This window comes from Herpailurus yagouaroundi, unplaced genomic scaffold (assembly GCF_014898765.1).
Source record: "Herpailurus yagouaroundi ecotype Mexico unplaced genomic scaffold, PumYag 192, whole genome shotgun sequence".
Lineage (NCBI taxonomy): Eukaryota > Metazoa > Chordata > Mammalia > Carnivora > Felidae > Herpailurus > Herpailurus yagouaroundi.
The window spans coordinates 17,832,698-17,842,713 of record NW_024412423.1 but is presented as its reverse complement, the minus strand read 5'-3'; the positions used below and the strand labels follow the sequence as shown (position 1 = coordinate 17,842,713).

At 36.2% G+C, this 10,016-nt stretch overlaps 1 pseudogene; it reads right to left on the bottom strand.

The window, feature by feature from the left end:
• Positions 1–9,665: 9,665 nt before the first annotated feature.
• LOC121010891 (uncharacterized) lies at positions 9,666–9,884 on the bottom strand (annotated as a pseudogene).
• Between the last annotated feature and the right edge of the window lie 132 nt (positions 9,885–10,016).

Sequence of the window (10,016 nt, the reverse complement as noted above, 5' to 3'; positions counted from 1 at the left end):
ACAGAATGTGAGCAAGGGAGGGGCAGAGAGAGAGGGAGACACAGAATTCAAAGCAGGCTCTAGGCTCTGAGCCATTAGCAAAGAACCTGTGGCGGGGCTCAAACTCATGAACCGTGAGACCACGACCTGAGCTGAAGTCGGATGGTTACCAACTAAGCCACCCAGGTGCCCCACTATAAAATAGAATCTCTAAAAATATCTATAACATATGTATAAATATATTCATTAGAGTAATTATTATATTAGTAGAAAATTAGTAGAAACTTAAATGTTAACCAGTAAAGGAATGGTTAAATTAATTAAGTTACCTCCATAGAAATTTGTATAGTAGTTAAATGAATCTGCATGTTCTGCAATGGAAAGACTGCGAAATCACACTGCTAAGAGTAAAAATAAAATTAAGAAGCATTTATAGCATGATTCCGTTCAGGCAGAAGTTTATATTTCTTTCTATATAAATTATTTATTTTTATAAATCCATACAAAAGTCCGAAAGGGGGACATTAAACTTTAAAGTGGTTAAGTGTCCCTGGAATGGGATTGGAGTAGAGTCTAAAAAAGCAAAATCCCTACTCTTTCCTTTAAATCCTGGGAATATATTATATTCATGTTATTATTGTGTATTTACTTTTTAGAAGTATAAAAAACATTCAATTTGTTTACAATTTTTCCCATCGCTGTATCCCTGCACTCAGGACAGTATATGACAAATAATAGATACCCATTAAATATTTTGGAATCAATGAATAGAAGGAAGATGAAAGGAGGTAAAAATAAATCTTAAAAGAAAAATTATCTATAATGAATGTCAAAGACACAAAATGAAAAAAGTAACATAAAGAATAAGATATGGTTGGGAAAGAACAAAACAGAGTTAAATGTAACTGTATTTTGGAAATCTACTGGTTAGGGAGGAGGGATACAAATCAGAAAAACCAAGTTGGAAATAAATCCTGCTTTTCCCTCCATATAATGGATGTGGGGCCAAGCAGTATATGAGAAACACAAATATCATAGAATTTTGACAGCCTGATTTAAGAAAAGTTGTGGCCTTTCCATGTAAGCAAAACGAATTTATTAAAATTCTCCTACTATTCTCTGGCCAATTAATTCATATATACAAAGACTTTCCCCAACATTTCTCCGAATAAGAAATGTTTTGTTATGTTAGTAAATGGAACATAAAAAAATATGAAGAGAATCTGGACACTCTACATGGCAATTGGTAAAAATAAAATCATCAATAATAAAGCAGTTCTAAAATGAAAGGCAAAGCCCAGCTTAAATTTCTACTTGCTTTGTGGGTGAGAAGACATATCCCTTATACTTAATAAAGAGAGTAAACTCCTGTGTTTTTTGGTTTTTTTTTTTACTTTTCTAATTCACATTAGAATAAGCAGGTTAATCAAATTTTTGGTACATGATATGTGGTATAATAAGCTAACATCCATACCACTTAGTATTTTAAATTTTTTAAAATAAAATTTCATATTTTCTTTGAAAGACATCTGACAATCTCAACTAAATATGAGCTCGTATTTACCCTTTAAAAAGTATTTTTTGAATACTATACACACACACACAATACTTAAATTTATATATTATTTTTGAGAGACAGAGCGAGAGAGAGCATGAGCAGGGAGGGGTGAAGAGAGAGAGGGACAGAGGATCCGAAGCAGGCTCTGTGCTAACAGCAGACAACCCAAAGCGCGGTTCAAACTCACAAACCACGAGATCATCACCAGAGCCGAAGTCAGACACTGAAGTGAATGAGCCACCCAGGCACCCAAAAGTATTTTAATATAAACTTTTGTGTGCAACCTAAATGATAATCTTGCCAATCTTGTCAACAGTCTTTTTAATGATTAAGATCAGGTAAATGATAAAATAACAGCTATCTTTACCATTTAATAAGACCTTGTTAAAATACCTGTTAGATCTGTTATGAAGACTCCTGAGAACAGTATCCTCCAAATTATTAGCTAATTTTGATATGGAAAAAATTTTTGACTAATTAAAATTTATCTTGGGATTAATCCTATATTCCTTCTCTCTTTATCAGAGCTGTGAAAAGTGGAAAATTCCACATCATCCTATGTAATTAAACAGCTGCTCCATCTTCAAGTTCAGCTTTCCTAATCTTATTTATAAGATCAAGTCTCTTAAATTTGCAGAAGCCAGTCTCTTCCTAAACATCAAAGACTATAAATATCCCTTGTATTCATAGGACATATAGGAACAGATGTTACATGATTAAATTCTTTCCCATTTAGAACATTTCAGTGAATTTTACCGCTGGTTTGATATGGTGTGATATTTGATATTTTCTGAATCCCAAAACAAGTGTCTTACTTCACATCTCCCAGGCAATACTTATTATATCTTATGTATGAAACTGATGTATTATTATTTTCCCACCATCTATGTGACACAGAATACCAACTTCTAAAGGTGAAATCTTCATATATATTCTAAAGTTAATATAAGGTCACCATGACCCAACAAATGACCCGTCATTTTCTATCATTCAGAGTTTGTTGCAGACAAAAGATATCATTCAAGGTATTTAAGCAAGAAGCTTAATATAAGGAATTATACCAGCATTCAAAGAACTGATGGAGCTGACTGTAAGCGTAAGCAATACCTCCAGGAATAACTTCCAGAAGAACAAAATTATTGAAAAAACTCAATTTACAACAGCATGAGAAAGAATAAAAGATGTAAAAATACATTATAAAAAAGAAGTGCAAAACTTAAAACAGAATTTAAATTTGGTCAGGAAATTCCTGAACTGAAATGAATTTCTTGAAAACATCTAGACTAAGTTGCATACAATAATGCAAATTAGGGCTTAATTATAAAATATATAAAATTCCATTTTTTGACATCTGAGCTTGGAGACCACTGGAACCGTGCAATTACATGAATCTATACACTCTGAATTTCTGAAGACACAAAAACTGTAACTTCATATTTAGAACACACAAGCTTAACTGAATTCCACCCAATGACTTTTTAAAAACGTACTTAAAAATCTACTAGATAATGAATCATTAATTTGACTCAGTTTTTCACTTCCAAATGAGTTGGGTATTTTTCCTGCAGGATATATGGCAAATACTTATAAAAAATAGATGTTGGCAAGTTTTTATTTTAAAATACAGCTTTTATTCATTGTTGCAAGCTCATTTCTTTTAGCTCTCATTTGATTGCTACTAAGCCCATGGGATGTTATAATACACTGTCACATTTTATTAAAAATATTTTTGTTACGGAAATTAATGTGTAACTGCAATTAAAGAATACTGCATCATATCCTAACCCAAATTTACTTAACTGCATGAGGCGACTACGCTGAGTTTTAGCACCTAAAAATTTTGTAGCACATTCAAATCTTTCTTTCCCATTATTCAGAGAATTACGGGGAAAGTCACAAATAAAACCTATTCCCTGAACCTAGTTACTGATGATGGTACACTTAGTTGTATCCAAAATGAGTAAGACTGTGGAGCATAGAGGTAGGAGTTAAGAAGAAACAGAAGAGGGCCATAATAGCTGATATTACAAGGTATCAAGGGAAATCATTGAAAATGATTCATAAAGCTTTCAAAGTAGACAAATGGTCCCATATATGTTATTACCCTTAAGAGCAACTATTTCCACTTCTGACAGCTCAGAGGTACAGGAAGGAGCTATTAGAGGCCATCAGAAATTACTTGTTTGATTCTGTTGTACCTGCATCATTTAACCAATAAAAAAGAAACCCAAGGCAGCTGCAGCTAGAAATCAATTTTTCTGCTGCTTCATTTTAAAAATGTTATTGGCTAAGTCGGCACTGAATTATAATGCAACTAGATTTTTTTCACTGCATTTAGCAGATTCTTTAATTGAAATTCTGCTTCTAAAGTTTCTACAATTAGAGATCTTAATTTGTGTACACTAAAATGTTACAGTTCATTAAAAATCTGTCCCTATGTTCCAGGGATTTCCTCGGACCTCATATTTTGCAACTGGGAAAGTGACTTCTCTCTCCCACAGTTTACTTATTTGGGGGCAATGAAAGCTAAACAGAAAATTGGAATTTATAGGTGATTTATATTCAGGATGTAAAAATTTGGCAGGGAGAGAATTATTTTCTATAATGCTTATGTAACATTTACTATACTCCATTATATATTTAGATATTCTTTTGAATATCATGTCTTTCAAAATCTGTGGTTAGGGGTCATTGGTGTTAACTTTCCATGTCCCACCAAAGCATGTAACCTCACATGCAGTCAAAGAATACTGGAACCAGAACAGAATCAATTCATCAACACCCTCATATCACAGATGAGCAAACTGAAATACACCTGCTCAGATGACTTTCTCAAGGTCAAAGAACTGCCACTGTATCCACCCTTACCTCCAGAGCCTTGGATTTAGAGATTTTAGAGGGGAGGGCTGTGGAGAAACAGCTCCTAATCTCATCCCAAAGGAATTGATTTCACCAGAGAAAGTGAAGCCTACGGTTACTCTAAAAAAACAGTAGAGGCTGCAGTGAAAGGCAAGTGGGATGTGATTTCAGATTAGGCTAATCTGTAGGTTGCCTCATCAATAAGAAAGAACTATAGACAAACTGGATAAACAGAAGATCAGCAAAGAAATAGAAGACTTGCACAACTATAAGCCAACTAGACCTAATAGATACCTATGGAATACTCCACACAACAGCAAGAGAATATAGGAGGAGGTGGTTCATGATGGCAGTGTAGAAATATGGGGAATTCCCCTCCTCCCATGGACACAACAGGACTACAGCTACAGATGCAACAATCCCCTCTGAAAAACCTGAAAACTACCTGAGCTGCTTCTCCACAACAAAAGATAGAAGGGCCACATCAAGATGGGGAGGAGAGACAGAGATGGGATATCACCCAAAACCCCCACACCCAGCATGACAACCCACACATGGGACGGATCTCACAAGCATGAAGCTTCTTCTTGAGGAGCAAGGTGTTTGTGCCCCACATGAGGTCCGTGAGCCTTGGGACCTACCTCTGAGAGAGAAGCCCACAAAACATCTGACTTTCAAAACCAACAGGGCTTATATCCAGAACCATAGGGCTATAGGGTATGGAGATTCAACTCTTGAGGGCTTGCTTGCAGATTCACCACCCCGGGCTCAGTGCAAACACAGCATTTGAAAAGCACAAACACCATATGAAAAAGAGATTCACTAGCTAATCTTAAAGCATCTTCTATAGGAGCAGGAGTCTGTTATAACTTTCTGTGGGGACTGAGGCACTGGTTCACACAATTTATTGCATTCTCCCTCTGCCTTGCTAGCACTAGAGGCACAACCTACCCCCATGCCACTCCCAGGGACTGAGTAAGGACAAGGGAAATGACTCGCCCCCACACCACTCCTATGGCCACATGCATGGCCCACACAGCATCCCCTTGGGCACCTGGCTCTGATGGCCAAGATAAATTGTATTCTAGGCCCTGTGGGTTTAAGATAACCACAGAAACACTTGTTGGCAGGCCCTTAGGCCAATACAAAGAAAGTAGTCTAAAACAGAACTCTAGTTTTCCTGTAAAAAAAAAAGGCTTATTTATTTGTTCTGGAGCTTCAGGCTAAGGGATGGGCTTCAGGCTTACCACATATCTAGAGTCTATGGACATGCTCTCCAGAAACATACACTGGAAGATGCCATCTTCTCACTCTCTCTTGGCACTACAGCTTGCCAGCACCTCCCAGAAAGGACCTATACACTTGTCTGGAGCCCTGATTTTTCAACTGTTGTCAAGGGAACCCTTTATGGGTTTAGAGAACTTTAGAGTTCCTGGTCTGGAAGCCAGGAGGATTTATAATTGTGGTGTCATAGGTCTGTATATATTTTCATACCTTAATAGATGCTGCCTTAAGGTACAGCTTCCAATCAGCCTGAAACTAGGTGCTAAGATCCCTCCCTCTGGAACAATGATCTTGTTATCACATCCTCAATAGCTGGACCCTTCCAAGAAGAAATCAGGCTGCTTAGATAATCACAAGGTTCCAGAGACAATTAAGAGCTAAAGCAAGATGAAACAGTGAGGTCCATGTCCTATACAAGGCCACTCCTTGAAGAAAGAACTATTTTGCTTAATACATAGAAAGAAACACAGAGTCAAGTAAAATGAGGAAAGAGAGGAGTATGTCCCAAAGAACATGATAAAACCCTACCAAAATAAAGCACCTTAATGAAACAAAGATAAATTTAAGTCTAAGCTAAAAATAAAAGGTACAAATTAATAACAAGAAAACACGTGAAAGTAAAAATCACACTGGTAAAGATAAATATAGAATAAAGGTAGTAGGCTAAGCATGTATAAAACTAGTATGAAGGTTAGACAAAAAATGGTAAAAGTAACTATAACTAGAATAATTAGGTAAGGGCTATGCAAAATAAAAAGATGTAAAATGTTACAACAAAAACATAAAATGGGAGAATGGGAATGTAGCATTTTAGAGTGTGTTCAAACTGAACTTGCAATCAACTTAAAAGGGACTATTATATATGTTCACTATTCTATTTGAGCCTCATGGTAATCGGAAAGCAAAAACACATAGTGGATACATAAAAAATAGTGAGAAAGGAGTCTAATCATAACACCACAGAAAGTTATCAAACCACAAGCGAAGAAAGCAAGATAAAAGAGGAACAGAGAGGAAGTATAAAAACAGCTAGATAACAATGAACACAACTGCAATAAGTGCATATCTATCAAAAACTACTAAAATGTAAATACACTAAATTTTACAATCACAAGACATAAAATGGCTGAATGGAAGAAAACAAGGCCCGTGTATAATATGCCTTTAAGAAGCTTACTTCAGATGTAAGGACACACACAAACTGAAAATAAAGGAATGGAAAAAGATGTTTCATGCAAACAGAAATCCTGCCACCCACCCCCCCAACAAAAAAACCTGGGGTAGCTACACTTGTATCAGATAAAACAGACTTAAAAAAAACCAAAAACATAATGAGATGTCTGGGTGGCTCAGTTGGTTGAGCTACCAACTCTTGATTTCAGCTCAGGTCATGATCTCAGGATTGTGAGATCGAGCTTTGTGTCGTATTCCACACTGAGTGTGAGCCTACCTGGGATTCTCTCTTTGCCTCTGTCCCTCTCCCCCGCTCACTTAAATTTAAAAAAAAGACTGTAATAAAACACCAGGATGGGTATTACATAATGATAAAGGGGTCAACCCAACAAGAAAACAGAACATTTGTGGGGTGCCTGGGCAGCTCAGCTGGTTAAGCATCAAACTCTTGATTTCGGCTCAGGTTATGATCTCACAGTTATGTGATCAAGCCTTGTCTTGGTCTCTGCTCTGGGCCTGGAGCCTTCTTATTCCTTCTCTCCATCTCCCTCTGCCCTTCCACCCCTCAAAAAACAAAAACAAAAACAAAAACAAAACAAAAAAACAAAATATAACATTTGTAAATATTTAGGTACCCAACAGTAAAGCACCTAAATATATAAAACAAATATTAACAGAACTAAAAGGAGAAACTGAGAGCAGTATAATAATAATAGGGGACTTTAATGCCCTAATTTTACCAATGGCTGGATCATCATGACAAAAAATAAGTAAGGAAATATTCATCTTAAATGATATATTAGACCATACTGGACTTGCTAGATATATACAAAATATTCCACCCAAAAGCAGCAGAATACACATTTTTCTCAAGTGCATATGAAACATTCTGCAGAACAGATCATATTTTAGGCCATTAAACAAGTCTCAATAAATTTAAGAAGACTGAAATTTTAAGAAGTATTTTCCATGACAAGAGTAGCATAAACATAGAAATTGCTTTATTTTGTTTAATGTTTATTTATTTTTGAGAGAGATAGACACAGTGTGAGCAGGGAAAGGGCAGAGAAAAAGGGAGACATAGAATCTGAAGCAGGTTCCAGGCTCTGAGCTGTCAGCACAGAGCCCAATGCAGGGCTTGAACTCATCAACAGTGAGATCATGACCTTAGCCAAAGTCAGATGTTTAACCAACTGAGCCATCCAGGCACCCCAAAACATGGAAACCATTTAAAGAACACTGAAAAAAGTCACACATATGTGGAAATTAAGCCATAAGCTACTGAACAAACTATAGGTCAATGAAGAAATCAAAGGGGAAATAAAAAAGTACCTTGAGACAAAAGAAAATAGAAATACAACAATTCAAAATCCACAGAAATACAGCAAGAGCAGGTCTTAGAGGAAAGTTTACAGTGATACAGGCCTACCTCAAGAAAGAGGAAACATCTCAAATAAACAATCTAACTTGACACCCAAAGAAACTAGAAAAAGAAATATAAATAAAACCCAAAAGTATTAAGAAGGAAATACAGATCAGAGCAGAAATAAATGAAATAGAGAACAGCTAGAAAAGACAACAGAAAAGAGCAATGAAACTGAGAGCCAGTTACTTGAAAAGATAAAGGTGACAAAACTTTACCTGGATTTACTAAGAAAGAACTCAAATAAATAAAATCAGAAATGAAAGAAAAGTTACAAGTGATAGTGCAGAAATACAAAGGATATCATAAGAAACTCCTATGAACAATTATATACCAACAAATATAACAACCCAGAAGAAATGGATAAATTCCTATAAACATACAATCTCCCAATACTGTATCATGAAGAAATAGAAAAGCTGAATAGACCAACTACTAATAAGGAGATTGAATCAGTAATCAAGGGTGCCTGGGTGGCTCAGTTGGTTGACTGCCCAACTTGTAATTTCAGCTCAGGTCATGATCTCACAGTTTGTGGGTTCAAGCTCCAGGCTGTCAGCACAAAGCCAGCTTGGGATTCTCGTTCTCTCTCTCTTCTCCTCCCCTGCATGTGTGTGCTCACTCTCTCTCACCAAAAATTAATAAATAAACATTTTTAAAAAAACCTCCCAAACAAATGTCCAGGACCAGATCATCCAAGCGTTGAATTTAACCGACTATTAAAAGACTGAATACCTATCCTCCTCAAATCTTCCAAAAATCGAAGAGGTGGGAATACTTTCAAGCTCATTTTACAAGGCCAGCATTACTAAAACCAGACAAGGATACCACATAAAAAGAAAATTATAGGCCAATATCCCTGATGAAAATGGTTGCAAAAAGCCTCAACAAAATCTTAGCAAACAAAATTCAACAATACATTAAAGGATAACTTACTATGATCAAGTGTGATTTATCTCATGGATTCCAAAGACAGTTTAACATCCACAAATCAACCAATGTGATACACCACATTAACAAAAAAAGGATAAAACCATATGATTATCTCAACAGATGCAGAAAAAGCACATCAAAATTCAATATCCATTTATGATAACAACATAAACCAAGGTGGACAGAAAAAAATGTACCTCAACATAATAAAACCATATATGATAGGTTCTCAGCTAACATCATACCCAAAGGTGAAAAGCTCAAAGCTTTTCCTTGAAGAGAAGGATACCCACTCTAGCCACTTTTTTTTTTAATGTTCTTATTTATTTTTGAGACAGAGAGGGACAGAGCACGAACAGGGGAGGGGTAGAGAGAGAGGGAGACACAGAATCGGAAGCAGGCTCTAGGCTCCGTGCTGTCAGCACAGAGCCCAATGCGGGGCTGGAACTCATGGAGTGTGAGATCATGACCTGAGCCAAAGTGGGACGCTCAACCGACGGAGCCACCCAGGAGCCCCTCTAGCCAATTTTATTCATAGCCCTGGAAGTCCCAGACAGAGTGATAAAGCAGAAAAAATAAATAAAAGTCACCCAAATTGGATAGAGGACACATTAGATATTAAACTGGTAAGAACAGATACTACACATGATCCTAGCTAAAAGGCCGAGAAGCAATAAGCAAATTGGAAAGGAAAAAGTAAAAGAGCCACTATTTGTGGATGACATGGTTTTATGTACAGTGAACCCTAAAGACTGGTTTAAAAACAAAACAAAACAAAACAAAACAAAACAAAACAAAACAAAACAA